This window comes from Trichosurus vulpecula, chromosome 8 (genome assembly GCF_011100635.1).
Source record: "Trichosurus vulpecula isolate mTriVul1 chromosome 8, mTriVul1.pri, whole genome shotgun sequence".
NCBI lineage: Eukaryota > Metazoa > Chordata > Mammalia > Diprotodontia > Phalangeridae > Trichosurus > Trichosurus vulpecula.
The window spans coordinates 182,744,390-182,763,020 of NC_050580.1; the positions used below are offsets into that span (position 1 = coordinate 182,744,390).

The 18,631-nt window shown below is 37.6% G+C and overlaps 1 pseudogene; it reads right to left on the bottom strand.

The window, feature by feature from the left end:
- Window positions 1-6,522: 6,522 nt before the first annotated feature.
- On the bottom strand, window positions 6,523-7,727 carry LOC118828117 (annotated as a pseudogene).
- Between the last annotated feature and the right edge of the window lie 10,904 nt (window positions 7,728-18,631).

Genomic DNA, 18,631 nt, shown 5'->3' on the forward strand with positions numbered 1-18,631 from the left:
TTCCTTTTTTATGATCTCTTTGGGATACAGACCTAGAAGTAGTATCGCTGGGTCAAAGGGTATCCATAATTTTATAGCCCTTTGGGCATAGTTCCAAATTTTTATCCAGAATGGTTGGATCACTTCACAACTTCACCAACAATACATTAGTGTTCCAATTTTCCCACATCTTCTCCAACATTTGTCATTTTCCTGTTTTGTCTTGTTAGCTAATCTGATAGACGTGAGGTGGTACATCAGAGTTGTTTTGATTTGCATTTCTCTAACCAATAGCCATTTAAGGCATTTTTTTTCATATGACTATGGCTAGTTCTAATTTCTTCCTCTGAAAACTGCCTGTTAATATCTTTTGACCATTTATCAATTGGGGAATGACTTGTATTCTTGTAAATTTGACTCAGTTCTCTGTATATTTTTGAAATGAGGCCTTTATCAGAGACACTGGTTGTAAAAAATTATTTCCCAGCTTTCTGCTTCCCTTCTAATCTTGATTGCATTGGCTTTGTTTGTGCAAAATATTTCAATTTAATGTAATTAAAATTATCCATTTTGCATTTCATAATATTCTCTATCTCTTGTTGGGTCATAAATTCTTCCCTTCTCCATAGATCTGAGAGGTAAACTATTCTTTGTTCTCCTAGTTTGTTTATAGTATCAGTCTTTATATCTAAATCATGTGCCTATTTTGATTCTGTCTTAGTATAGGACATAAAATGTTGGTCTATGCCTAGTTTCCCTCCTCACTAGAGTTTTGCTTTTGGCCACTGCCTCCCTCAGTCTCCTTCTCTTCTATCCACCCCATCCCTTTGCTTTCCCCTTTCCCTTCCTACTTCCCATAGGTAACTGATTATGGTATTCCCTCTTTGAGCCAAACCTAATGAGACTGAGGTTCAAATAATTCTAATTTCCCTTCCTTCTTTTCCTCTACTGTAATAGGACTTTGTGCCTCCTCATGTGATGTAATTTACTGTTGTCTGTCTCCTCCTTTTCTCTTCTCCCAGTACAATAATTTTTTGATTAGATTTTTTAAACTTGTTTAGATTTTTTTCATCACATAAAAGTCAAATTATAACCACACCCTCTGTCTATGTATATCCCTTTTAAATGGAATAATAACAGTACAGCTCTCAAGAGTTACAAGGGCCATCTTCCTTTGTAGGGACGTAAACAGTTTGCCCTTATTAATAACATGTTATTGTTTTTTTTCTTTCCTGTTTATCTTTTTATGCCTCTCCTGAGTCTTGTATTTGAAGATCAATTTTTTTGATATTTGAAGATTTTCTGCTGAGCTTGGGCTTTTTCACCAAGAAGGTTTGGAAGCCCCCTATTTCACTGCATAGCCATTTCCTTCCCTGAAAGATTATATTCAATTTCATTAGGAAATTGATCCAAGTTCCTTTGCCTTGCAGAATATCATACTCCATGCCCTCCAATCTTTTAATGTAGAAGCTGCAAGATCCTACATGATCCTGACTGTGATTCCTTGATATTTAATTTTTTTTTCTGGCTGGTTCCAGTATTTCCTCTTTGACTTGACAATTTTGGAACTTGGCTACAGTAATCTCTGACATTTTCAATTTGGGATCTCTTTTAGTAGGTGATTGGCATACTCTTTCAATGACTATTTTATCTTCTGGTTTTAGGACCTCAAGGCAATTTTCCTTAATGATTCCTGAAATATGCTCTCCAAGCTCCTTTTTTATCATGGTTTTCAGATAGACCAAAAATTTCTAAATTGTCTCTTCTGGATCTGTTTTCTAGGTCAGTTGTTTTACCAATGAGGTATTTTATGTTTTCTTCTAGTTTTTCATTCTTTTATTTCTGTTTAAGTGATTCTTGATTTCTCATAGAGTCATTAGCTTCCACTTGCTTAATTCTAATCTTTAACAAATTGTTTTCTCCTATTAGCTTTTGTACCTCCTTTTCCATTTGCCCCTTTTTTACTTTTTAAGTTCTCTTCAGTTTTGTGTCTCCTTTTCCATTTGTCCAATTCTATTTCTAAGGACTTTTTTCCTACAGTCAATTTTTTTCCTTCCTTTTCCAAGCTATTGACTTTCTCTTGTATACCTCTCATTTCTTTTCCCAATTTTTCTTCTACCCCTCTTATTTGACTTGTAAAATCCCTCTTGAAATGTTCCAAGAAGGCATTGCTTGAGAACAGTTCATATTCTCCTTTGAGGTTTCAGATGTGGATATATTGACAATGCTGTCCTCTTCTGAATTTGTGCCTTTATCTTCCCTGTCCCCATAATAAGAATCCATGGTCATTATCTATCTCTGATTTTTGTTCATGGTGTTTGCCTAATTACTGGATTTTAGAATTGAGCTCTCCTGCTACAGCATAGGGGGCACTGACCTATGCTTTTTGTGCTAGGAGCTGGGTACCTGGTCACTGGCTTTCCATGGTGGGGCCTCAGGTGCTGGCAGCTGGAAGCTGTAGGGCTCTGGGAGCTTACCTAGTGCTGAGCTGGGGTCAGCAACACTGAAGCTCATGGGGTGGGGTGGGAGAGTCTGGATCCCGGGGAGACATCTGTTCACCTGGTCCTTGCAGTTGAATGTTTGGCTACTGGAGGATGCTGACACATGTGGTGGTTGCCTGAGCTGGTGTCTATGGGTTTCCTTGCCTGTGCTGATGTTCTCAGGGGTCCTGGTGTTGCCTTTGCCTGCTCTACCACCCTGGGGCTCAGGATCTCCCCCTTAGGTGGAGCTTGCTGCTGACTTGCTGGGATGCCTCCTGTCCTGTACTGCTCCTCCTTCCTCAGAGAAAGAGAGGCCTTTCCCCTTAATTCCTTAAGCTTCTTGGGCTACAAGACTGCTATACACCATTTTTCTGATAGTTCAATTGTTCCAGGGAGAGTGAGAGCCGCTTACTTCTTACTCTGCTATCTTGGATCCTAGAAGTGGAACTTAGAGTATTTTTATATGGTTACAGATAGCTTTGATTACTTCACCAGAAAATTACTCATAATTTTTGATCATTTAAGTGAGGAATGGCTCTTATTTTTATGTATTCTATTCTATTCTCCATATATTTGAGAAATGAGGCCTTTATCAGAGAAACTTGCTTCAAAATTATTTTCACAGTTATGATTGCTAAATATGTATCCCTCCATCCTATTCTCCCTCATTTATTCTATTTTCTCTCTCCTTTAAACTTGTCCCTCCTCAAAAATTTTTTGCTTCTACCACCCCCACAATCTTCCCTCCCTTCTCTCTACCACTCCCCCCTTATCCTCTTTCCCACCTACTCCTGAGGGTAAAATAGATTTCTATTCCCAATTGAGTGTATATGTTATTCCCTCTTTGACTCAATTCTGATGAGAATAAGGTTCACTGACTCTCTCTCACTTCTTCCCATCTTCTCTTCTATGAAAGAATTTTCTTGCCTCTTTTATATGAAATAATTTACCCCATTCTGCCCCTCCCTTTCCTTTTCTCCCAGTGCATTACTCTATCTCACCCCTTAATTTTATATTTTTAGATAAAATCCCTTCATATTGAACTCCCTGTGTCCTCTGTCTATATGTACTGCTTCTATCTGTCTTAATAATGCAAAGGTTTTTATGAGTTACAAATATCACCTTCTCATATAGGAATGTAAACAATTTAACTTTATTAAGTCCCTTATGATTTCTCTTTCCTCTTTAACTTTTTATTCTATTCTTGAATCTTGTATTCAGATTTTCTATTCAACTCTGGTCTTTTCATCAAGAATGCTTGAAAGTCCTCTAGATCACTGAATGTCCATTTATTTTTTCTCCTGAAAGATTAAACTCAGTTTTTCTATGTAGGTGATTCTTGGTCAAAATTTAACACCTTTGCCCACTGGGATACCATATTACAAGCCCTCCAATGTGTGTAGAAACTGCTAAATCTGGTGTTATCCTGGCTACGGCTCCACAATACTTGAGTTGCTTTTTTCTGGCAGTTTGCAGTATTCTCTCCTTGATCTGAGAGTTCTGGAAATTGGCTATAATAATCCTGGGAGTTTCTATTTTGAGATCTCTTTCAGGAGGTTATCAGTAGATTCTTCCTATATCTATTTTATCATCTGGTTCTAGAATATCAGGGCAGTTTGCCTTGTTAATTTCTTGAAGAAAGATTTCTCGGCTATTTTTTCTCTTTGGCTTTTTGTACCTCTTTTACCATTTGGCCTATTCTGTTTTTTTAAGGTGTCATTTTCTTCATTATTTTTTGTGTCTCTTTTACCAAACTGTTGACTCATTTTTCATGATTTTCTTGCATCACTATCATGTCTACCTCTCTTAACTGATTTTGAAAGTCTTTCCATGGCCTGAGACCAATTCATGTTTTTTATTGGGGGATTTGGATGTTGGAGTTTTGACTTTGATATCTTCTGAGTGGGTGTTTTGATCTCCCTCATCACCATGGTCACTTTCTGTGGTCAGAATTTTTTCTGTTGGTCACACATTTTTCCAGTCTATTTCTTGACTTTTAACTCTTTGTTAATGTCCTTCCAGGGTGGAGGCTGCTCTATCCCAAGCTTCAAGAGTTTTGTGAAGCTGTTTTCAGAGATTCTTCTAGAGACCTGTCAGTTATCAGTTCTTCCAAAGTGATATGACCTACACAGAGGTGTATTTAGTACTCTTCTGGTCTGTGCTATGGTCTGTGATTGAACCAAAGAACTCTTTTCTGCACTGGAACTGTGACAAGGATGGCTGCTCCACTGTGGCCACAAGCTATGGTGTACTAGTGCTCCTCCTCACCTTTGGGTTGCCACCCTGGACTTCACTCCAGATCTGAATATGAGCAAAGTAACAGAGTCCTGCCCCCAGTGCCAGCAAAAGACCCCTGCAATCTCCTTCTCATCAGTTGTTCGAAGACCCCAACTATGTGTGGTCTGAGAGCTCCAGAAGCAGCTGTTGCTAATTCAATGGCTCCCAAGACCCGCTTCTGGTTTGTTTGGCCTGGCCTGTGTTGGCACAGCCTGTACTACACTGTTCTCTGTTCTCCCGTATATGTGACAGACCTTTCCTGCTGATCTTCTAAGTTGTCTTTGGCTGGAAAATTATTTCACCATGTTCTCTTGTGGGTTCTGCCACTCCAGGAATTGTTTTATGGTATCATTTAGAAGTTTTCAGAGGAGTTCTGGCAAATGCTTTGGTGAGCTGCTACCTTTTTTCCATCACCTTGGCTTGGCCTCCTGAGGTGATTGAATTCTTTATGAGACTTTAAAAATCCCAACTATTAGTTTTGGCAGTCCTACATTTGAAAATTAAAGTAAACTGAGAGACAATGGTCTGAGTATGACCAATTTATTAGTTAGGCCAACAGTAACCAATAAATTGGATCAGTCACCTCCCTCAATAACTAAAGACCCCAAGATAGAACTCACCAGTCTTAATACTTTTGGGGGGATTACAAAATTGGGTAGGTCTGGAAAACAATCCAGTTGGTTACAGGATAGACAGAATCATGAGAGTGAAGAAAACATGATTGGATATTTTAAAGAAACTGGGGTAGTATACTCATATGAGGCTAGGGACCATCGCTTTCTGACAATTAAGGAATGTCAATTGTTTTATGGAACTCATGATCATCTTGTAGATCTTGTTAGTAGACTTAAGTTAGCAGACTCCCTCCTACCTAGAAGGGTTTGTTAAGGAGGGAAGACCCTTCTTAATTGTACAAGGATAGACAAAGACAGACAATATATTTTTTGGGGGTGGGAATGATAACATGTTAACTTGTAACTTGAAACTAACTCAGAGGAAAAGTTGACTCAATTATAAAATTAATACAACATAAAAGCAGTTAAACTCAAAGAGTAGAAACCAGAGGTAATATTAATTTGATATTTTTTCTTTTTTCGAAAAAAACACAAAATTCTTTATTAATATGTATTGTGACACTCTAAGAATAAACCTGTGGCACAACAGTCTATGGCCAGTTAGCAGCTACTAGAGGGGTGGGATTCCAAGAAGGCTTTCCTTCATTTCATGTCCAACACCCATTTCCCATGGAAATATCCCATATTCTAAGATATGGAAGTGTAAAGGGGGAAACGGGCAAGCTTTTACAGACACTTATCATTTTATCCATACATATTAGATTATTACAGATTATATCATACATATTATAGTAGGTAACATTTGTCAGAAAACAGCTGACTTAAGGAGTAGACAAATGCAAAAGCCCACAGTATTTAGTTTCTTTTTTTTCTTTTTCTTTTTGGTTTTTTTTTTTTGAGAGGAGAAGGCAGGGCAATTGGGGTTAAGTGACTTGCCCAAGGTTGCACAGCTAGTAAGTGTGTCAAATGTCTGAGGTCCTCCTATCTCCAGGACCAGTGTTCTATTCACTGGCCACCTAGCTGACTGGTATTTACTTTCTTAATTAACAAAAACAAAATTGACATTTGCCCTGCTAGGGTAGCACTCAGCTTTCAATTCTCTCCCCAACTAGGCCCCCTCCATTTTGTATACTACATATAAGATTAAAAAGTGGAATACAGTTCCAGGATCATCCTGAAATATCTTTACTTGGTTTGCCCAGGCAGCTGACCTAATGCCATTCCATTGAGGGGGAAGGAGGGAAGTCACTAGGTGCATGCTCCCTTTCAACTGGCAAACAGTAATAGCTAGTGATGGGATAGCCTTGTTCCTCTTCAGGATAGCCATCCATGTTCAACTGTGTAATAGACAAGTCTCTCCCATTCATGTAGTGGAGACTTCCAGAGGTATAAATAGCATACATCTGGCCTGAGGAAATATCTGCAAACGTAAAAGTCCTCTTTCTGTCATCATCAGGTAATTTGTACAGATAGTGACATTGCAACAGTCGAGATTCTTGAAATTTCCTCAGAAATTCTCTTAAATCCATGCAATAAGAACTGCTCAGTTTTGGTGTGAAAGGTTTTGGCCTTTGAAGCAGCAGTGACTCACTCTTGTTCAGTGTGTCTTCTGCATCCTGCAGAAGGGCTGTGTCTGACATCTGAGACTTTTCTTCCAATGTTGTGGCCATTTCCCTCAGGTTGTTCCTGTGCTAGGACAGCTGGAGGCGGCTCATCCTCTTTTTCTCTCTGTTGTGGATTTCCTGCTCGGCCTCCTGTTCCTTCAGTCGCTCGAACATTTCATTCTCTTCCTCATCTAGTTCCATGAGACTGTGGACCTCCTCTTCTTCGTCACCCAGGAAGTCACTTATTTCTTGAAATTTTTCCTCAAACATTTCTCTCAACATTTCCACTTGTTCTGTCCACACAACAGCCCACGTCCGAGGTATCTTCTTCTCCTCAAGCATTAGCTTCTGAACATCTTTTAAATTTCCATTTACAACTTTCAGATTCTCCTGTAGCTTTTTCCTATAGACCTTAGCAGCCTCTTCTATGGGTTGGACGATGTGAGCCTCATGTTCCTGAGATTGTAAACAGGACACACAGAGTAGGCTTTGATCATTCATACAGAACAACTTCTTATCCTCCTGGTGTTTGTCACACTTGCCGGGTCCTTCAGGCCTCTGTTGAGATTGTTGGGGGGGACAGAAGGTTTCCTTTTCTTTGAGAGTTTTCCCCTTCTCCTTAAAATGGCATGAAAAGCTTACTGGGAGATTTCCATGCACCTGTGGCAGGAGAGGGGCACGGAAGCTTTGCTGAGACAAGATTGGCAAACACTGCGTCCACAATTGACAACCACAGGGTCTGTGAGCTGGTTGCAACAAACACTGCAGGTGAGCACATTCTGGCCACTTTCAATGATGTCTTTAGAAGCCATGATCCTTTGACAATAGAGTTGGCTGCTTCCTTCCAAGAACTCCAGTGGCAGAAGAGTGGGCTCCAAGAGTTAGCTCTGAGCAGGAAAGTAATTTTGATATTTTTAATATCTTGGCATAGTGGATGAACATGGTGCCAAGAAGAACCAGGTTCAAATCCCATCTCAGACAGTTACTAGGCATATGGAGATAGACAAGTCACTTAATCTCTGAACCTTGGTTTCCATTTCATCTTTCAAATGGAATTATTTTCCCAGTAGTCTCATACAATTGTTTGGGAGATCAAATGAGGAAAATATACATGAATCACTTTGAAAACTGTCAGCTATTATTAATGTTACCATTCATTATAATATTGTTTCCATCAAATATGAAGTACTCCCATTTAGTTGTTAACATTGCTCCTAATGTCTAGCAGCTATGTTTGGATGAACTGGACATTGAGATATGCTTTTATTAAATCTCGTTTATACATGTTATAAGCTAACATATCATTCCCTTAAATAAACTATCTTTAGTGAGTCTACTTTCGTGTGTCTGTTTTGCTGAAATCTAAAAATAATGAACTGTGGGTGGGTGTAGCCAGAATGGCCTTTGTTTTCTTTGAATGACTCAGTTTACCTCATTGAGCTTCCCTGGACGCTGGGGCTTGCTCTTCCGGGGCAGGACCAGAACTTCCTGTGTGATGAGTCATGGGGCTGGCTGAGGGGAGGTGTTAGCTCCAGAACCTGGTCTACCCTAGGGGGAGGAGCCAACTCAAGAACCAATCGGCCCTGGTCATTCGGGCGGAGCTTGATGATGTCAAAAACCCTATAAGAGGGGAGAGGACAGCTTGAAGATTCTCTTCCTTTTCCGGTTGGAGCCAGCGACAGTTACAACGACAGTTACAGAGGCAGTTACGACAGTTACGTCAGTTACAGCCACAGCGACAGACACAGCTGAAGCAGGAGCTGCCAGTAGCAGAGCTAACCTACGGGAGAAAGCTGAACAAAGACTTCAGGCCATTACAGCGACAGTTACAGCGACAGTTGGAGCCAGAGGCAGTTACAGAGGCAGTTACGACAGTTACGTCAGTTACAGACACAGCTGAGGCAGGAGCTGCCAGTAGCAGAGCTGATCTACGGGAGGAAGCTGAACAAAGACTTCAGGCCAGTGGGTAATCTTATTACCATCGAGGGGGAAGCATGATTTTGCTTTACGCAATCATGCTTCTCTGTAGCCTCCTGGTTACTCTTGCAAGGCGTACTTATTGGGCCTGGAAGATTATGATCAATATATCAAAATGGGGCTTCTGGTTCATGGGTTGGTTACTGTGGAGCCTAAATAAATGTTTTGATTCTTCTGCCTTCTACTTTGAGAGTTTCTTATATCCGGCGGTTCCGAACCTTTCAGACATGTTTATGATCCTCTTTGAGATTATAAACTCTGCCCTCCTGATACAGTGGGTCCAATTTCTGCATCTCCCACTAGGGTCCCACCCCTTAACTCTGAACACATATGAAGTTCAGTCTTGAGACATCTCAGCATCTCCAGTGAGAGGTTAAGGTATCGTTTTTCCAAATTCTCTATCTCTTTACATCCTTCACGGCAGAGCCCCATGGAGAATCACCTCATGTGTAGATCTGGCTCATGTGTAGGGTCTCCCCAAAGAGGGGGCATAGAGATGTACTATAGAGATAAGGTATATGATTGCTATTTTTTTCCTTTCTCAGGAGGTTGAGATTTTATCAAACACAAAACCATTTGTGGGATTGTTAGATTATAATTTTTACTTCACTTCAGTTCGGTATTGTCCAAATAATTTCCCTGTTGTCTATGTCTTTTGGTAAGCCAGGTCAAAGCCTGGAATTCCTCCTGTTCACAGTCATTTTCTTCAAGAAGTTGCAGTTGTAGAATATTTCTCCTATCAGTCAGGTCCAACTGAGGGGCTCAGGATCTCTGGATCTCTCCAGCTCACAAAGTTACCTCCAGGATTAGAAACTACCATTTCAGGGTGACTGCTCAGTTACCTGTATTTAAGAAATGACAAATAACCCTCCACACCCCGCCTCCCCCAAAAGACAAACCAGAAGAGGCAACCCCTAACCCAGTCTCAGGATCACTTAAGTAGCATATGTGCTTTAGATGCCATGTTGAGTTTAGTTGCCATGCTGAGAAGTTGGAGGGAAGGGAATCCACCCCCTCTCTATCTTTTCAGGGAGAAGCTTAAAGAGTACTTAATCACTTAGCATATAAGTGTAACAACAATTTTGCTTGCAGCTACTGTGGCTGTGTAAGGCCAATAACATGAGTACACAGGAGGGCTGCTAGCACAGGTCCTTTGATCTTCTTTTCTAAGGAAAGAAACTTTAAAGGGTTAACATTCTCACTTTAATCAAACATAAATATATCATTCACTTAATTCAGGGGGAAATGCTAGCATCCTGAACTTCAAAGAGAATACAAACAGAAATTACAAACATACATTATGTAAAAAGAGCAAATAACACAAACTAGTCTATCCATAGCAATACATAGTTACCAGAGAAGCACCAATATCTGCGTTTTATCAAAGCTGGGGGGCTCTTAACAATGGCTGCCCAGAGTCTAGTCTAATAAAATCACACAATACTCTTCCAGTGAGTGAAAGTCCCAAACAAAACACTAACCTTTGAGTTTATATACCCTGTTCAGGGTCACAGGGCATTATAACCATGCAACTCAAAACCATGTGAATCTTCTTCGAGTTTCACGGCAATGGGACTCAAGCCTATGTGAACTAAGCTTTCCCTTGTTTCTTAAGCAGGTCATCAAAGATTCCAAGGCTTAATCAAGGAAATAAAGGCCAGACTCATCAAAAGCACTTGATTACTTCAGCCCTCCAAAAGAGAAAACAGTAAAAAAAGCTACCAATACAACAAGTAAAAAGTGACAAAGAGCAGAAACATTCACTTGTTAAGGTCAGCTGAATTATAAGCTTTTGGTGCTCAGTGACTAAAAAGGGGATTGCTTTGTCATCTCAAAACAACAATCCCTTTCAGTGTTCCCATTTTTGTTCACAGAATATGTCCATGTAATAGGCCTGTACAGGCCATCTCTACACATGATCCATGGGTTGTAACCGAAGTGACAAAAATAAAATTTGTCAATTTAAAAACATAAAGAATAAAAGTTATAACTCTAGATACCTTGCCCATAGGTAATAGAAAGAGATCTTAAGTCCATAGTTAATAGCTATTTTAGATTTTCAAAGCACTTTCCACATTGTTTCATTTGATTACTTGACAACCCTTTGAAATAGGTGTCATTATTACTCTCTTTTCATAGATTAGGAAACTGAGTTACAGAGAGGTTAGTTGACTTGCCCAGGGTCATACAGCTAAAGTATTTGAAGCAGAATTCAAACTCAGGTCTTCCTGACCCTATGTCTAGTGCTCTACTGACAACAATCTCTCGTAGGGGGTCATGGTTGATACAGTGATGGATTTGGAGTTAGGCGGATGAATTCGATTCCTTCCTGTTACATTTATTTAGCGGTGTGACTTTGAACAAGTTAATCTTTCCTAGCTTCAGTTTCTTTCTCTGTAAAATAGGGATGATGATAGCACCTACCTCATAAGATTGTTGTGAGGATCAAATGAGATTGTCCGTGTAAAGTGCTTTGCGAAGTTTAAAGCACTACATAAAAGCAAGTTGTTGTTCTTGTTATTTCATGTCTTTACTCATACTGTCCATCAATTTATTTCAATTTCTCATCATTTCTCTCCCATAAAAATGGTTTCCTTACTGGCCATGCTGTTGTTAATCTCTCTTATTTCCAGACCATCCTTCCTATAGCTAGTTGACAAAATAATCTTCCCCATTAACAGGTCTAACCAGGTCACTCTTCCTGTTAAGGACCTTCAATGGCTCCCCACTGGCTATTGGTTAAAATGTGAATTCTTCAACTTGTAATATAAGGCATTTTAAGTGTTCCAACCTACCTTTTGACCTTTATTTCATTTTATGGCCTTTACAAATCCGAATTCCAGATAAACCGAATTATTAATTTTTTTCTTTCATCTCATCTTAAGTTCTTCTATCTTTTTGTATTTACATAGGACATATCCTGTGCCTGAAGTAGCCTTCCTACAAATCCTAGGCCAGGGGCCACTTCCTACATGAAACCTGCTGGATATCTGTAATTGGAAAAGATTACAATCACTCAAATCTTTCTGGTGCACTTTATCTATATCTTTCTTTGTCCCTATATCACTATACTTTATTTTTATACTTAGGTGTGTAATATCCCCTCTTTAGACTGTAAGTGTGTGTTCCTCATCATCTTTGTATTCCTGGCATAGTCCCTTGCACATAGTGAGCAATTAGTATGTGTTAGTTGACTATTATTGCCTTACAGAATATTTGATTTTAATATGTCAACAAGTCAAGTTAACGTGTATTTGTTAAACATCTAATGAGTTACTTCTCTAAAGTGGTTATCACATTTTAATGAAGGATCACTGGAAGTATAAGAACATCTGCCCTTTTCGTAGTAGCAAAGTACTGAAAGCTAAGGGGTTACCATCCATTTGGGAATAGTTAAACAAGTTATGGTAAATAAAAGTAAGGGAATATTTACTGCAACACAAGAAATGGCATGAACAACTCCAGAGGAACCTGGGAAGATTTCTTTGAACTGATGCAGAGGGAGATGAGCAGAACTGGGAGAACAATTTATGTAATAAAAAACAAAAATACAAAGAAAAATAACTTAAGAGAATAATTTATAACATCAGCATTGTAAAAGCAAACAACTTTGAAAGGGTTAAAAAACTCTGATTAACCATGATTCCAGAGGAATGAAAAAGAATGCTGCTCACTCGTGACAGAGAGAGTTGATAAACAAAATATGAGTAAAAATGAAATTTTTTCATGGGACCATTGTGGGAATTTGTTTTGCTTTTTGATGCTTATGTGATGCAAGCATTCTTTTCTTCCTCCCTTCCCTCTCTCCTTCCTTCTTTCCTTCCTTCTTTCTTTCTTTCCTCCTATTCAGTGGATGGGAGGGAGGAAAAATAAACACTTCATGATTAAATGAAAAGTAAAACTGAAAGTAACTGAAAAACTTTAGAGCTCTGATCAATGTAATGACAAACTATAATTCCAGAATACCAAAGATGATGCATGTTATCTACCTTCTTCTCAGAAGAAGATGGGCTTAAAATGGAGATTGAAATGTACATATTTAGATATGGACAATGTGAAAATTCATTTTGTTTCACATGCATATTTATTTTGTTGATTTTTTCTTCCTTTTTATTCCTCAGTGGGATAGTGAGAAAATAAATTCTTACTAATATGGAGAATGTTAAAAATTAAACTGTGGGGAAGAAATATAATGGCCTAACATAAAATGAGACATTTTATAATTTGGTTTTAGACACTGTGCCAGATCCATGGAGAGATAGTTGGAGGCCAAGAAGATTTCTGGTGTCCCTCACATTTAATAACTGACACTTTGACTAGTTCTTTTATAACCCTGGGAGAAGCCAGCTAAAAGTTTTAATAAATCCCACTGTGGAGTGTGTGCAGTGTTTAATCCCTGATGTCCAAAAGGTTACCATCTCCAGCCAGTTATCACTTCAAGACAGGAGTGAATATATATTCACATACCAGCATCCTGTTGCTAACCAGAAAATATTAATGTCTTCAACACGTTGGTGGTTTCTGGAGTATATGGTACTTCTAATTCTCCTTGCATAGCTGGTAGGTAGAATAGTTGACAGAAGTTTGCAAGCCATGGAAAGGGGGCTGTGGTTTATTTTGATAATCTGACAATGGAAATTTGGTCTTGAATTTGCGAGAATTATTTTTAGATATTAAATTTGAGTTTGCATGCAAGTAGAGAGCAATGATACCCATTGGGGGAAAGGATATAATCTTTCCCACCTGTCCAGGTTGAACAGATAGTGGCCTATATGGAATGCTTTGAAGGTCACCCAAAGGCTTCTTGGCCTACAAAGGTTTCCTCCTTGGCCTACCACAGTGTTGGAACTATCTCATTATTCTTTTTATCTTCAGTGCCTGGAACGGTGCTTTAGATTTTTTAAAAGAACAAATCTGTGGTTTCTCTAATATGAAGAAATGTAGGCGAAGAAACTCCTTCTAGCAGTACAAATTAACACCCATTCTGCAGATTACAGTATTAGAGTAGCCAGGGGGTATTGAGAGGTTAGGTGACTTATGAATGGTCACACAGACAATCTGTATCACAAGTGAGACTTAAACCCAAGTGTTTCTGACTCTAAGGCTGGTTACATCATGCAGTTCCTTCATATGTCCCTTGCATATTTTAGCATCTTAATTTCAGCTGAATAAGTAATCAAGCAAGGAGATGATGATTCAGACTTTTTCCTTTCATAATAGCTTAAGTATGAATTTATAAACAGAACCAAAGGATGTCAAAGGTAAAGGTAATATTATTGATGAGCTAGTTCAATATCCTGATTTTGATAGATGAAAAAACTGAGCCCCTGAGATGCAAAGTATTCTCCCCCCTACTCTTGAACCTCTCCCCCTAAAAACCACAGCCAGATATTGAGGCAGCTAAGATTGAGTGGGTAGAAAGCTGGCCTCAGAGTCAGCAATGCCCATAATTTCACTGTCAGAAAAAAAATCTCTTTATGACATTTATTTTGTGGTAACTCTAAAATAAAATTAAACAAATATTATTCAAGAGGCCATCTAGTCCCACTCATTCATTTTATAGTTGAGTAAACTGAGTCAAAAGAGGTTAAGTAACATAGCAAATAAACAATAGAGGCAGGAATTTAGCTTGTGTCCTCTGACTACATAGACAGTGCTCTTTCTACTGTATAGCTCCTTCATAAAAGGCAATGATTCTATGACTGTGATATACTTATAGCTTAGGAAAGATCCAGGTTTCATAGCATCCACACTTCATTATAAAGTTACATAATCAACCCTGTTTGGGAGTCTCAACCCATAATTGGTTCAGTTCATATGAAATGGCACCTGATCTGAGACAGAGTTGTAAAAGCACGAGGCAAAAATGTGAAGTACCTTTGTATTGTAAGCAAATATAAATATAATAAATGTAGATGCAAATAAATCAGAGGAACAAAAAATATATTTTTTAAAAATTTAAATAATTTTAAATTTAAATTTAAATTAATTATCTATCTCTTCTCAAAGAGGTGAGATCTAAGTTCCTGTTTTCTGACTCTGAATGGAACTCAGTTAATTGTGCTGACTAACTAATCCATTGGACAAAGACAACAGTATTCTATAGTACTAAGAGATCACAGAACCTGGGAAATGGTGAAAACTAGGAAAAAAATATAAAATGAAACCATTCCTTAAAATGCAAACTGATTTTGTATCCATTAGCAATAATTAATTATGTGCGTTGTGATGTAACAATTTCTGGATTTAAAGTCAGGGGATCCAGGTATGGATTTCACTTGTTACCTGAATGACCTTGGGCAAGTCACCTCCTTGGGCAGGTTTCCTTATCTATAAAATTAAGAAGTTGGACTAAATGATCTCTAAGGTCCCTTCCAGCTATAAATGTAAAGTGTTTTGGTATTTGGGGGGAGGGGAGAAAGAGAAGTAAATGCAGAAAATGTTTTTGATTTTTTGTGTTTTACTGTAGATAACATTTCATTTGAAAAAAGTTTAATTTAACAAATATTTCACAGAACATTAGAGTTCAAAGATACCCTAGAGATTGTAGTCCAATGATCTCACAGAGAATTAAGTAACTTGCTCAAGATCTCACAGTAAATAAATGGTGGAGACAAGGCTAGAGGCCAAATATTCTGTGTCCTAGTCCAATTTTTTCTTCTACAATACATCACACTTTTTCTCTCTTACATATCTGCTCTGCCTCAACTATTGTGCTGGGCATTAGAAATACAATGCTAAAATTAATTAAATAAATATTTAAAAAATTAAACTGAGCCTTTACCAAGTAGCTTATAATCTAAGAGATGAAAGATGTAGACAAATGACTATAATACAAGTTAGAAAATGACTAAGTGTACAGGAGAGTTCAAAGAGCCATTCCAGCTACTGCTAGAATTAGTTAATGGAAGAGTGATGGCTTCTACCCTAGGGGAATAAGGAGGAGGTGTCCTAAAAGAGGTAGTGCCTGAGCTAGGCCTTGAAGGAGGAAAAGGATGTAAATAAGTTGAAGAGGGAGCTGATAGTCCATTTTGTTGCATGCACAAAGGAGTAAGGGTGGGAGAGGGTACAGCAAGGATGAGTAACAGTAATGAATTTAGCTGGAGTAAGGAGAATAAGGCTAGAATGGCAGCTCAGGACCAAAATATGGAGAACCTGGAATGCCAGGAAAGATGTTCACTGTTAACTCATCATAAGATCTAAACTCTAGATCTTAATAAAATTATCTAACAAATTACTCTAATCTCTAAATAAAAGTATTTGTTCTGTGAAGTTTGGATTCAGTCAAAGGGCTGCACTTGAGGACCTAGAGGGCCACATGTGGCCTCAAAAAAGCAGGTTCCCCACCCCTGATCTAGAGCCAGAGGGACCTAGCTGATCAGTTAGTCCACTATTTTCATTGAACAGACAAGGAAACTAAGATCTAGGAAAGTTAAAGCAACTTGTCCAGGGTCACACTAGGTATAAGATAATAGAGCCAAGATTCAAACTCAGTCTTCTGACTCCAAACTGAACATCCTCTTCTCTCTTTTATTTTGAGCATCTCTACTTTTCTGTTTGCCTGTATTACTAATTATTATTTTTTGAAATTTTTTATTTGTATGCATAATTTATTTTATCTCTCATTTAAAAAATGAAAGTGTTTAGAAATATAGGTTTTTCCCCCCAAGGGGTAATTTAGTTGCATTCTATAAATTCAGTCTTATTATTATACTTTTCTTTGATTTAATTGTTTATAGTTTCTGTGATTAGTTTTTTGACTCACTCTTTGTTTAATACAGCATTATTTAATCTTCTTTTAAATCTTTGTATTTGGTTCATACTTTTTTAATCAACTGCAATCGTACTGTGTTATGCTCTCTAAAGAGTATGTTTAATATTTATGCAATTTTACACAAATTTGAATTTATTATGCCCTAGAAATTGATCATTTTATAAAGTTAAAAAGTTATATGATCATGAAAATATACATACTCCTTAAAATTCCCATCATTAATTGCTAATTGTAACATCTAGTTTTATCAACAATCTCCTTATATATCCTTTCTTCCAAACCAAAGAAAAGAAAGAAAATTGCCAAAGGTATCAACAATTCAATTTTGCTTAGAAAATGTAAAGCTAATAACTTCCCTTTCCTTTTATCTTCCCAAACAAAATCAGTTATCCTCATCTCTTTTTCTCTTGTCATTGGCCTTCTGTATATGTAATGTGTTTTGCTTAAAGTGACCTCTTAATAATCACACACTATATTCTATCACTATAATCTTAAAATCTGTAACCAGACTTTTCCCTTGAAAAAAACAGATAAGAATGAGGTTCATAAGATCCCTATTGCTCAACCACTCCTAACTTATGTGTTTCAATGATTTTCATCTATGGAGCCCAAGGTTCCAGAAATAAGTTCTTCTTCCCTAATTCTTTCATAAAGTATATTGATTCATTTTTTTTGAATATCAAACACATAGTTTGACTACTCATCCTCTTATTAACCCACAATTAGGATGGTACTTAATAGCAATCTTCTTGGAATGTGAGCAGTGGATCATCCACTTAGCAATTTGAAGTAGTTTAACTTACATTTATTTTGTTCCCACTTAATTTATATTTAAGATTGTTCAGCTGTGTTTTTCTTTATCAGGAAATAATAATTTCTGTTTATAGTAATTTTTTTTCATTCTTGGTTTGTGTTCACTTCTGGAAGATAAGTTACTTTTAGCTAAAAGCCATTTTCCTTAGTTTTTCAGCATTTCATATTCCATTCTCCCTCTTTCTTTTCTTGTTGATGATGAACAGAAGTAGAAATTTTAACTGGAGTTCCTTGTTAATTAACCTATCCATATGTTCTAATATTTTTCCTTTGACTTGGGACCTCTGGATCTTGATACTCACATTGGTGGATAAGCTCCTTTCTGTTGGTGACTTTCAATCTGTACTTTATCCTCCAATTCTAATATCTTTGGATAATTTTCCTTTACTATTTTCTGAAATATTGTATCCAACTTCTTTTGTCTTGTTATGTTCTTTTTGGAGGTCAAAATTCTCATATTATTTTTTGAGCCTTTTTTTTTCCCAAGTAAGGTATTTTTGACAATCTATAATATACATGTATTTCCAGTCTTTTCATTTAAATTTTTTAAAAAAATAATTAGCATCATCTGTGTTTTATTGTGATTTTGGAAATTTTAAAAAAATTTTTCCCAATTACCTTTTAATCCACATCAGTCACCCAGAGTGTTTTTCTTCAGTGATGAAATTAATGAGGTTTTTCTCCATAATGGGTTCTAAAATGTGGAATAAGTGCTCTGATCTGGAGGACTGCTTTCCCACATTAATTACATTCTTTAGATTTCTCTCTGGCATGTATTCTCTTATGTAACGAAAGATGTGAATTCTGGATGTAGGCCTTTCCACGTTCATTACATCCATAGGATTTCTCTCCAGTATGAGTTCTCTGATGTTGAGTCAATGTTGTGCTCCAGAAAAAGGCTTTCCCATAATCACTGCATTCAAAAGGTTTCTCTCCACTATGAATTCTGCAGTGTTGTGTAAGATCTGACTTCTCAGAGAATGCTTTCCACATATAATGTACTGATGAGGTTTTATTCTTGTATGATTTCTTCAATGTTGTGTCAGCGCTTTGTTCCAGATAAAGCCTTTCCCACAATCCATGAATTTAAAAGGTTTCTCTCCCATATGAATGCTGAAGTGTTGTATAAGATCTGACTTCTGTCTGAAGAAG